At 42.3% G+C, this 13,251-nt stretch overlaps 1 long non-coding RNA gene across 1 annotated transcript in view; it reads left to right on the forward strand.

The window, feature by feature from the left end:
• LOC137561125 (uncharacterized) overlaps window positions 1-13,251 on the forward strand; it is a 16,539-nt gene continuing 3,288 nt past the window's right edge. The window contains exon 1 of the long non-coding RNA XR_011029876.1: window positions 1-150. This is a non-coding gene — a long non-coding RNA (uncharacterized lncRNA). The remainder of the gene's footprint in view (window positions 151-13,251) is intronic.

The raw sequence follows: 13,251 nt of genomic DNA on the forward strand, positions 1-13,251 counted from the left end.
TCTTCTAAGAGGACACACACAGAATCTCTTCTATGCAGGGCCGCTTCTAGACTTTTTGGCATCTGAGGCAAATTTGTGAAAAATGTACAATACAGTGGGCGGCATTGCAGGAAGTGACGACAGTGGAACGCATGCTGGAATGCAGAAAAGGTGAGTCATCCTGCCCACTGCATCTTATTAATACGCTGCTGCTGCATTTTAAAAGCCAGAGGGGGATCGCAGATAGGGAGACCCAGGTGAGAGAGGGAAGTCCAACCCCCCTCCCTGCCGCTGTGCCCAATACCCCCTTCCTGCCTGCTACCCCCTCCAGCTCGGCGGCCCCCCACACCCATGGCCAGGCGGGGGCCGCCCCTCCCAGATTTGCCGCCTGAGGAAGGTGTTTAACCCCGCCTCATGGGTGAATCAGCCCTGCTTCTACGGCAGAGACAAGGGGGTAATATGGTTTTCTGGTGATTTACATTAATTTCAGCATTAAAGAAAACCTGAGACTAATCAGAAAAAAATCATACATACCTCGGGCTACCTAGCAGAGGATCCAGGCGGTCTGGGAAGACAGCATGGGACCGATCAGCCTGAAGGGGGCTGGAGGAAGCCCCAGGTATGTATACTGTCATGGAAAAGCTGCAAGAAAAGAGAATGCAATCACAATTGGTTTGCTGCACCGATTGTCGTCGACGTGCCAGATCAAAATCTTATGTGTAGGTCCTTGCAGTCAGCTTGTGGGGTCTCTGTTTTCTTCATAGATGTTAGCAGAGTTCATTTCATGAGAGCCAAGTATGCTCTCTGATAAGACCTGTTTGTGTAAATTAACTTGATCAAAAGAAGTTCCTTCCTGGGCCAGTGACACCTAGGTGTGAAAGCGTCCCAGCAGTAAGCCCTAATGGCAAAGTGTTCCTGCCTTTTGAAGAGACAGGATAAACCTAGCAGGAGATCAGACTTCTCAACTTTGTTGGAGACAGAGGGAACATAAATGTAGCATATGATTTTTAGCCTGTTTAAGGAATACCATTTATATGAGAGGTATGAAAGTTATATCATTTGATTTGGGGTGTCTTGATGGACATTTTGATACCAGTCTTGGGGGGCTAGGGATAAGCCACGACAAAGTATTAAACCTCTCAGGAACTAAACATAATATGGAAGCCAAGTCTGATGTCATAGAATTGTCATATTCAGAAGAATATGAATCTGTCATCCACACAAATATGGCATTTACTGTTTTTGAATTACAGCGTTTTACAGGTAAATCTAAAATCTCTCTCCAAGGGAATGAACTGTGATTGGTTTGTGAACCGGAGGGGGCCGGCTTTATTCCACCCCCAAAACTAGCTTCCATAAAACCAGGATGCATACAAGGAGGGACAGTCCTCCCTTGTGTACCATCACCTGATCAAGCCAGCCAGTCCCTGACTATGTGGCGGCCATTTCCTGAACTGAAACAAAGGACATTTTCCATGTGCTTAGATCTCCCAGAAAGGACCTGACCTTAAGTATACGTATTTTTCTTCCCTTTTTATTTTTATACTGCGCTACAATTGTCTCTATAATTGTTGATTTTAATGATTTTCTGTATATATTAATTATTTATATTGTATTGATAATAAAAGACTTCTAAAAGTAATGTATTTGTTCAGCTACCCCTGCTATTCAGCCACACAAACCGAATTCTAGCTTCTGAATATTGCTACTGAGAATTGTTATTAGTCAGAACAGGGTGTGTTTTAACCGATCTATTTGCAGGTATTAGTTAGGTAAATTGGGGCTCCTCTTCCCATCAAAAAGAGGTGGTGGAAGCCTAGTATTTTGTGTTTAATAGATCACACGCCTCCCTCTGGTCTGTCTCCTGCGAAAATTCCAGTGTTTTCAGCTCATCAATTGTGTCCACGAAATCGGATGGTCTGTGTGCTGAAACCCATTGGAAGGCATTGTGCGGTCCGGCCGGCGGCCTTCTGCGCTTGCACAGAAGGTCCGCCGCTGATGTCAATAATCCGCTTACCAGGGAAGTTGCGACTGAACAGAGGTGCTGAGGAGAACAGCGAGGGACATACATCACTCTGTCAGACTGAGTCCGACTGAGCCACGTTCTGGGAGTTGACTGCAGCTGAATGTAGGACTGCAGGAGGACGGCGAGGGACACATTCATGCTTATGGGGCTGGAGGGAGCCCTGGGTAAGTAAAAACAGCAGGAAGACTCGTCTCTGAGTCTCTTTAAGTGTGCTATGCAAAATTTCAGTGTAAAACTGTGATGTTAGAGTACCTTTTTTTGTGTTACTCTGGGACTTTCAGATGGTGAATTTTAGACAGTGAAACATGAGATTGTTTTAATTACAGAAGCTAGAACATTTGGTTTATATTGCAATCATCGCTGAAATGCCAAAGTTATTGTGAGTAAGAAAGAAGTTTAAAAATCATGTTACTGCAGCAAGCATATAAGCATATATGCTTTGTTATATTACATATAAATATTATTATTAATCAATAAACTCTTATGAAATAAAAAAAATAATTATTGTTAAACCCATTAATTAAATATAATTTATAACTTGGATAAACATTCATTTATAACGGTATTCTGCAAGTAAAAATAAGACATGTATTAGCAAGGAAATGTCCATGGTTCAGCTAGAAGATGTTTTGGTTATAAAAGTCCTATCAGACCTTCTGGAATGTCAACAATACACATATATAGGGTTTTTTCTACTGTTTTATATTTGGGACAATGATGCCACCTGGCAGTTTTTATAATTTTTCTAAAAATGTATATTTTTACCTCCTCCTTAGAAAACAAATTATTTACAGAAATGATCATTATACACGTTATTTGATTATTCTAAAAGAGTAGTTACAGTTTAAATGCTGTATTGAAATTACTGTAGGCTGTAAGTTACAGATCTACATGCTTTGCTGAGTCAAAACGGCCGACTCCATTTCAGGAAAAGGACAGACAAACTAATTAGCAGAGAAACATACTGTATCAGAAGTGTGTCATAAAAAGATAGCTAGAATGAAGATTGTTTAATATTTAAAGGCCCTAATGTCTGGGGCCATTAAGTCAATTAGCAGGGCAAGATGACTGGTGACGTCCACTTTTAATTAAAGACGTCAAATAGACCCGATAAGCAAGTGTCAGTATGTGTAAATATTCCAAACTATGTCAATTCCCACATATAAGTTAAATAAGGAGTTTGTAAACAAAATAAATTAAATGTCAAGTAATCAAAACAAGATAAAGTGTGACGCATGGAAATTTCAGCAAATCAGAACCAGAGATTGAGGGAAATTCCAAATAAATAAATTACTATAATAATAGGAGCTCATAGCTCTCACTAGCCTGTCAATTTTCTGAGAAGACACAAGCCTGAAGCTACCTTCCCACATGTGGATCTAGATGCTGAGGAGATGACAGAAAAGGGGTAATATGCAGTTGGCTGATGGTGTAATGGTTAAGGGCTCTGCCTCTGACACAGGAGACCAGGGTTCGAATCTCGGCTCTGCCTGTTCAGTAAGCCAGCACTAATTCAGTAGGAGACCTTTGGCAAGTCTCCCTTACACTGCTACTGCCAATAGAGCGCGCCCTAGTGGCTGCAGCTCTGGCGCTTTGAGTCCGCAAGGAGAAAAGCGCAATATAAATGTTATTTGTCTTGTGTATTTGTCTTAATATTCTGGTGATTTACTTTATTAGTTTTTCAGCATTCTATTCTGTTAAGATGCTAGCAAGTTCCTTTAGAAGCTATTTTTTATGTTATTTTTTCAAGTTTTACTATGAGTTTTTTTATATAGCTACCAATGCAGACAAGACTACTGTTGATCCTATTCTACATAACACAACTGTTATTATTCTTTTTTTGAATGTACTTAGAGGATCCATGATTGCTTGGCTATAAAGGCCTGATGAGATGGAATACTATTAGTAGGAAACGCTACTTGGAACTGTTCATATTTTGTATATATGCTGTATGATAAGTAAATACAATTTTTTTTATATAACATCAAATACTGAGTGCTCTGATTAATTTCAAGGTATACTGTCAATCTATAATTACTGTTATAGAGGGTTCAGACCCCGCTATGCCGGATTTATATGATAGCAATGCTTTAAAGGCTGGTCCTTTACTGAGTTAGCGATCATGCAAAAAGAAAGAAATGCTCCAGTTTTGGACAGGATAGAGGGAGGAGTTAAGACCGCTAGATCATAGACAAGTAATATCTGACAATAGCACAGGAAGGCAGCTTTTCAAACCCAGCCAGACAGGTAACAAAGACTAATGTAAAACTGGTTTATATGCTATATACAAAGCCTCCTACATTGCAAATGAAGATATATTCTCTCACTTGCATACGAGAGAATTCGCCCCCGAGAGACTTGAGCGCAGGATACAGCCGGTATACGGCTTATCCTGCTGCTGCACAAGTCCTGGCGGCGTTAATTACTATTCTCCCTCCAAGTCCACGTGGATGGTGGGCAGTGGCGTAGCTATGGAGCTCAGGGCCCCGGTGCGAGTTTTACATTGGGCCCCCTAGCACTTTATACGTAACAATTAATACGGCGCAACAAAACCTGCCAAGGTCATGTACAGTGTCAGAAGAGGATGGGGAACAGCTTGTTAATGATTACTACCATTCAAAGCATCTATAGAAGTTATTATTACCACCACAGAACCAATAAATAGCTAATACTTTGGTTTAGGAAGGGCCCCATGGGGCCCCTCTGGCCCAAGGGCCCCGATGCGGTCGCTACCGCTGCAACCCCTATTGCTACGCCCCTGATGGTGGGGAATTATGTAATTCAGCTTCCAGCCGTTGCTGGCAGCCAAATTACAATGTTTTAAATGTAACTTCAGCTCCGTCTTCTGACAGCGCCGAAGTGACTCACTGTGTGCCGCTATAACCGTAATTCCTATTATGGTCTATGGTGGCACTGGCTGCGCCCAAGTTTTCTGCACTGGATTCGCATGTTGGAAATATAAATGATAGAGATGAGAACAGCCCGTTGGGGTTGCATTTTAGGATTCACAATAACACAATAACAGCCCGGATGGATTGAAATTCAAAGGAATTGTTAAGGTGCAGGTCCCAACAAGGGGTGGAGACCTTGAGAAAAAGTTATGTCAGATAGAATCCAGTTGGAGTTTTCGACTGGGAACACTAATTCCGAATAGCTTAAATTCAGACCTCCCCCTTGCCCCCTTTTTGCCCACTTGAAGACAGTGCCAGATAACATGCAAATGAAAAGCGAAATTGGAGCTAATGAAAACTGACCTAATAAAGCTTAGGTGAATGTATGGCATTGAATGTGTGTGGATAATAATAACAATAATAATAATTGCAGTATTTGTATAGCGCCTTTCTCCTGTCGGACTCAAAGCGCTTGCAAGGCAGCCACTAGAGCGCACTCAGTAGGCAGTAGCAGTGTTAAGGAGACTTGCCCAAGAAACTCCTTACTGAAATAGGTGCTGGCTTACTGAACAGGCAGAGCCGAGATTTGAACCCAGGTCTCCTGTGTCAGAGGCAGAGCCTTTAACCATTACACTATCCAGCCACTGATAGAGCTAAATCCAAAGACAAGGCAAATTATGGACCTTGCTGAGTAGGGAGCAGGAAAAAAAGGGCGCCGGCTGAGGGTGAACAAAAAGGGCGCCGCCATAGACTTTAATGCAATTATCGTTAATACGGCAAGAAAAGCATGAAAAAAGGGTGCCGCAAAAAATGTCGTTAATAAGATTATAACATTATAGTTTTTGAGGTAGTTATCATTTTAGAAGTTTATAATGGTATAGTTTTTGTCATATTATTTCGTTAATAAGTACAGATTTTACGTTTTCAAAGGTTATCACTAATTTATCTAAAAGGGTGTTTCTGCAGCGGGAGTGGTTAGTGTTAGGCAACACCAAGGAGAGTGGCTAGGGTTAGGCACCACCTAGGCGGCGGTTAGTTTTAGGCAACACCAGGGGGGTGATTAGGGTTAGGCACCACCGGGGGGTGGTTAGGGTTAGGCGCCACCAGGGGAGGGGTTAGTTTTAGGCACCACCACGGGAGAGTTCTGTGTGAGGGTAGGGTTGGCTTAAGCAGTATTGACGAAAAACGTTACGACATTTAACGTTGATATTTATTCGTTATTATTTCTCGTTTATTTTTGCAACAGTAATTATCGTTAATAAAGCTTGATACCGATGATTCTCGTTAGCTAATTTCATTAATACCTGGTGCCAAATTCGTTAATAACCCGGGCCCTTTTTTCACTGCGCCCTTTTTTCATGCATGCGCTAAGTACATTTATGTTGTTGAAAAAGGTAATTTGCACTTTAAGTTAATAAATATGACCGGACAATATCGCTCACCCATTGCAATAAGCCCATTAGAATATAGTAATGCTATGAGAAGTAATTGCATTATGGGACTTGCATAACTTTTGTATGTGTATGCTGAGATCGCCTTTGCTTGAGAAAATGGTGAAAAAATGAGGCAGAGAAGATCTAACCAATCATGCGAGAGGTGGGAGTGGTAGTATGCAAAGCAGGCACTAGGAGGACTTTTAAATATGAGAAGTTGAATCGCCGCCTTTTAATCATCTGAGGAAGCTCAAAGTGACGGGCGATACTAGTGATGACATGGACACTGTAGAGATGTCACCACCAACGCGCATTCCGGAAGCCTGTTCGCGTGAAGCGGAGGAGCCGTGAGAGCAGCGTAGAGCATACAGCGCAATGTGAAGCGATCCTATTAGTGGCCGAGGACGATTATCACTACAGCCAGAGATACGAAGAGCCCAGGAGGTGGTGGCGAGAGCCCACTTGGGCAACCCTCTGTTAAACTGTTGGTGTGTAACACTAGCGCAATGTTCCGCTGCAAAGATCAATAGAAACGGTTCATAAGAACTCTGGAACATGATATAACAGTTTAATCCGGTGCAATCCATCACTAAATAAGATCCATATGCTAATGGAGTGGATTAGGGGTTAACCTATGAAAGCAAATAATCCAACTAAATTCCCAGGAGTATAATGGACCTTTGAGTGATTGGAGAGTGAGTGAATGGGGTTTGTAACACAGCTGTCTGTGATAGGCAGGCTTTTACTACAGTAAATCCACTTTTAAAGGTGGAAAGCGTTATCGGGAGTTGTAGACAATAAAGTTGATAATTTAATTGAATGAGACACTTGTGAAGTGTAATATTTTGCTTTGAACTAAAAGGTCACAAGATGGCTCCCCAAATAGTGGGTAATTAGACAACAATATATACCACAGCGCTGAATTGTGGTCTAGTGTATTAACTTCAATAGCCTGTAGAATCGTGTGTGTTTTGCCATCCATGGGAAAATGTGCACAAACGCGTCTAGTGTGTTCCCTACCTAAAGGATGTACCATCTATGGCAGCTGAAAAAGTTTGGCCTACCTCAAAATCTAATGGTGCAGTTCTCGAATCCACCATAACATCATCTATGACTGTATGGTTCGACTCCTGCTCAGCATTAGAAAAGGGGAGGCTGCAGCGCATCATCCGAACAGCAGAAAGGATAATTGGCTGTAGCTTACCTTCCCTGCAGGATCTTTACACTAGCAGGTGCAGAAAGAGAGCAACCAAAATTGCCTCTTACCCCTCTCACCCAGCTCTCTCCATCTTCCAGCTCTTGCCTTCAGGAGTAAGATTCCGGTCAATAGCTACCAAAACCTCTAAACACAGGAACAGCTTTTTTCCTCAAGCAGTAGCCATACTTAATGCTGAACCACGTTAGAGCTGCTAGGACTTGAAAGTAATCAGCACAGAACTGAAAATAAACAATTCTCACATTGCTTACTGCCACTATACTTATAATGTCCTTGACTTGTAATATACACACTGTTTGTCCTTGTATTGTTTTTGTTTGTGTTTGTTAATCAACTGCCAAGTCAAATTCCTTGTAGGTGCAAACTTACTTGGCGAAAATAAATTGATTCCGATTCTGATTCTAAAGGGAACCTTAACTTCCGTGTGTTTTTAAATCGCACAGCTTTCTCCTTTTTTCCACACAACACACATGTTCGCATACAGTACATGCCACTGCAAATACAATGCGGAAACGTTTACAGAAAAACCTTTGCATTAAACACAAACGAAAAAGCCGGCAAAGACCCGGGGATTGTAGGGGAAACCAGCCCTGCAAGTGTGTTCCCTGCCTTAAAGTGCACGTGCGAATGCGAATGCACATGCGTGTGTATTGTAGAATTGTGCACGTTTTGCCATCTGTGGCAAAACACTCACAAACGAGTCTAGTGTGTTCCCTGCCTAAAGGGAACCTTAACTTTCACACGTTTTTAAATTGCACAGCTTTCTGATTTTTTCTGTATGATGCACACATTTGCATACAGTACATGGTGCCACAACGTTTGCGTTAAACATTGACGCAAAAGCCAATGGAGACCTGGGAATTGCAGGGGCAAATGGCCCTACAAGTGTGTTCCCTGCCTTAAAGAGCACGTGCGGGAGCGTGCACGTGCTGAAGCAGGTGCGTGTGCACTGTAGAATCGTGCACGTTTTTCTGTCTGTGGCAAAACATGCACAAATGCATCTATTGTGTTCTTTGCCTAAAGGGAACCTTAACTAAACTAATAAAAAGAGTTTCACTTCTACCAGCCCCCTGCAGCTGCCCTGTACCTGCAACGTTCTGGAACAATCCTCTGGTCCCCTCATTGGCTTAGTTTCGATTTCGGCAACAGAGCCACTCACTGGTGACTGCGCCTGCACAGCCTTGGCCGTGCGCGTCCTTTATTATGCTCCTGCCTCAGGAAGTGTCTTGTGCATGTGCAGTAGCAGAAAATATCGTACTGCGCATGCGCAGGATGCTCCCTGGGGATGATCCCATTCTAGTTTTCAGAATGATAACATTAACCACTTAAGGACCACGGGCTTAAACCCCCCCTAGTGACCAGGCCATTTTTAACAAAATAGGCCACTGCAGCTTTAAGGCCTCGCAGCAGGGCTGTACAACTCAGCACACAAATGATTCCCCCCCCCCTTTTCTGCCCACCAACAGAGATCGCTGTTGGTGGGCTCTGAAGGCTCCCAGGATGTTTGTTTATTTTTTGTAAATATTTTTGTGATTTATTTTTTAATAAATTTCTGCTTTTATTTTTAAATTTTACAACCCTCCCTCCCTCCCCCGCCAGCCAATCTGTGCGATCGGCTGTCATAGGCTTCAGCCGTGTCACACAGCTGTCCCCGGTACAGTGCTGTCGTAGATCGTAGCACTGTACAGACTAAATAGACGACTAATGTCTAACAGTCTCCTAGCAGCGATCGCCGCTGGGAGACTGATGGCAGAGCGGAGCTTCGTCATCCAAGCGAAGATACGCACGCACTGGTGCGCGCAATCTCCCCAGGACTTTACGCCGATCGGCGTTAGGCGGTCCCGGGGCAGCCACCGCAGTAACACCCGTAGGCGTGATGCGGTCAGTTAGAGGTTAATGACATGTATAAAATGTTCAAATGTTCTGTAACTCCAGGGCCTTTGATAAGAAAGAATGACATTGTTACATTTGGTTAAAAAAAGTGCCTTTAGTGCTACTGATAATGTACAGTCGGCCATGTGCCCAAAAACCTAACTGATTATGTATATAGGTTATTATTTTAGCTGTGACAAGAGAGAGAATACAATTTGGGGTGTTTGAGAGATGAGGCCTATGTAATTGAATAATTTTTTTTGTGCCAATGTGAAAAAAACTGTACAAAAAAAATACCATTTTCAAAGTTATGGTACAATTGCAGCAAAACCGCATAAGTACAAATGTTAAAAAATATGTATATCTTCGTAGGCCTGGGTCTCTAGTTTTCAGAATGAGGACATTTATGGCTTTTCGTGACTGTTCAGACGCTCCATGGGCTTTGCGAAGAAAGAATGACTTTTGGTGCAAAAATGGCCTTGAAACATCAATTGGTGCTGCTCATGGTTAACAGTGTATTGCGTGGGCAAAAAGCTATCTGTTTGTGTATATAGGGTATCATTTTAACAGTGACAAGCGAAAGGATAGAATTTAAGGTGTTATATCTATGACATTTGAAATTCTTTTAGCTGCAAACTGTAAGGGATAGCGGAGACAACGCCGCCATGCGGGGCAGCATGGCGGCGGTCTACGCTTCCCAGCCGGCGGACTCCGTCGCTCATGCGGAGCGGCCAGCACAGGCTGGTAGGGACACCACCTCCGCGACTGGCGACACGGCGGCGGGTCTCACATTGCGGCAAGCGGACTTCAGTCCGCGGGGGCGGACGCGGACCCAGGGCCTGGCCTCTTCATTACTCAGAGGCAGTGGGTCACATGCGCAAAGAGGCAGGACTTTTACCTCCTACGTAGGAGGCTCAGCTGACTCACTAGTCAGCTGACCTCAGGAGGTGTCCTGATTGGTTGGGGCTCTGGGGCGGCGCTGAGTAGCTCTCTAGCTACAAATAGGACTTGCCTGTCAGTAGCAAGTTGTCTGCTGTCGTGAATACATCTCTGTGTTAACGCTCAGACCTTAGTGCAGTGCCCTGGTGTTGATGCTAAGGATTTCACACCTTTAGTTAGGATTGTATTGTGATTTACCTGTGTTTTGATTCTGGCTATATCTGACTACTCTCTCTCTTATCGATTGTGTACCTTGCCTATCTGATTTCTGTTGCCGAACTCTGCCTGATTACAGATTACTCTTTTGCCTTTCGCTCCTGTACTGTGCCGCCTTCTTTGTTGCCGAACCCTTGCTTGTCTGACCCTTCTCCCTTCAGTGGAACGTCTCCCACTGGAGGGTCTTCTCTGAGGCTTGCCTCTCCGAGACGCTTGTCCCAAGCAGACCATTGCTGCTAGGGGCCGAGATCCCTCTCTTTGCCTGGTTAGAGGATCTCACACACGGGGTTCCCATTCAGAGGTAACCACACCTCTAAGGAATCGTGTGGTGGATATTTCCACAGTTTTGTAACATTACTGCCTCTATTGTCATTGTTTGTGCTCGTGTCCAGAGGTTAGTGATATATCTGTATTATTGGTGATTCTGCAGATCATCCATAATCAGGTATATATCTGTATCGCTGGTGATACTGCAGATCACCAACGATCAGATTCTCTCTGTGTGTTGACACCATGGTTACACAAACTGAATGAAAAGCAATAAAATTGTTATTTTCATATACTTTATACCAAAATAAAACACTTGAATTGAAAAGAGAATGCATAAATAGTTACTTTAGGGCCTCGGTTTTTTAAATATGTGTGCCATGTATTACTTTTAGATTTGCTAATAAGGGCTTGTAATCTTTGGTAGTGTGCAATGAGAAAACGAAAACCGCAACATAGAAAAAATACACCTTTAATTCCAAATAATATATTGTCACAATACTTTGTACTAGGGACATCATTCAAATCCTGCGATAACCAGTACAAATAGGCAGATCAAATGTGTGGGTTTTATGTATGGTAGCATTGGTTATTTTAAAACTATAGGGGATGGAATTGGAGAAATTGTGTATATTCTCATTTTTTTTCTTGTTTTTCCTTTTAAAATGCATAGAAAGTAAAGTAATTACTGAAAACAAATATCACCCCCAAATCGCCTAATTTGTGGTGAAAAAAAAAGGTATAGATCATTTTGTTGTGATAAGTATTGAAAAAGTTATCGGCAAATGAAGGGGAAAAATGTTGACAGGTGAAAATTGCTTTGGTCTGTTAGGCTGAAAACCCTTGGAGGTGAAGTGGTTAAAAAGCACATATAATATGGCAGAGGTTTCCCCCAAAACCACACCTAATGTATATCATTACAGTGTCCCCCAAAATGAGAGGAACAGATTGCCCCAAAAAAGAACAGCACCACTCAACAATGTGACAAAAAGATACAGCAATACTTTATTCAACAATCAATTCAGGTACACTTTATCTTCAAATAGAAACATGAATTAAATACCCAACAAAGGTGGATATTGCTCAAAGCCACGTAACAATATAATAAACATGAACATTAGTATGATCCAGCAATAATAATGATCACTCCTGACATAACACTGTGTAGGGTTTGGTAATGAGCCCTCACAGTGGATTCCAGGTTCCAGAAAGTGCTAGTGCAATGGTATGCAATTTATGAGCAAGTACTGTAATTGTGTGTATTCATTAATAAAATACAGTATATTATCAAAAAGTTCTTGTGCTAAACAATAACAAACAACCAATAAATATATAGGTAGCAATACATGAGTGAATATCAAAAGTTATAAACCTAGAGTGGATACAGCCAAGGGACTATATAGTCGTAGCAGCAGGTGAAAAACAAGGTTTGCAAAGGGTAAGGCTCAGTTCCTCACTTGTTGCAAAAATATGTACCCGTTGGGCACAGTATTGCAAGATCCGCTCAGTGCAGGAAGCGGATCCAAATGTTAAAAATTGGATCTGCTTCCACTTGTTAAAGAAAACAGATCCATTTGCCGCGTTGCGGGGCCTGAACTTGCTGCATTTTTCTGGACAGGACGCATGCAGGTACGCAAGGAAAGCCTATGAGAATGGGCAGTGGCCGGTCTCACTAGCCTGGTCGCCTCATCTGCTTCAGTCCCGGAAAACAGCTTGGCACCATACAGAAGCATATGGATGCCCATTGGTTTGCAAAATACCAATGGGAATCCTCAGTAACAGGAAGGATTCTCATTGGTTCATGGTGGACCTATGAAAATTCTCATTGTTGCTAGTGAACATTTATCTATTGTCTCCTGTGGGGGCCCCATCCAGCTACGATTGGGATCTAAACGGACGGCATCGGGAACTGAGCTTAAATTGGTCAGAACTCAGCATTTCTTTTCTGCTCTAAAAGATTCCTTACAGCCTTAAACCTACTACCAGAAAAATTCATTTGTAGCAGAACAACATTCAAATAGTTAAACACAGCACTTTGCTCTGCATTGGAAAGTTCATTCTGCTTAAGATCCGATCCGAAGAGGAGATAACATTATTTTTATTTACATTGCTCAGTTCACGAGAAGAATTTAATATATAATAAAAAACAGCATGAATAAAATGCAATGGCAGCTTTTAGAGCAGATAAACTGTACTTTGGAACCTTGTAATTTGTAAACAGGCAATATTACTTGTGCACAAAAGCAAATATGATAACTGTATGGGTAATAAAAAGTAGAAGAACACATTTTTATTGAATGCTATGTTAGAGTTTCAGACCACTTTATTAGTGATACTACACAGAATCGGATAGCAGACAGAAACCGTGGTATGCAGTAGTTGGATAAATCCAAGCAAGCAAAGACACCACCA

This window comes from Hyperolius riggenbachi, chromosome 3, assembly GCF_040937935.1.
Source record: "Hyperolius riggenbachi isolate aHypRig1 chromosome 3, aHypRig1.pri, whole genome shotgun sequence".
NCBI classification, from domain to species: Eukaryota; Metazoa; Chordata; class Amphibia; order Anura; family Hyperoliidae; genus Hyperolius; species Hyperolius riggenbachi.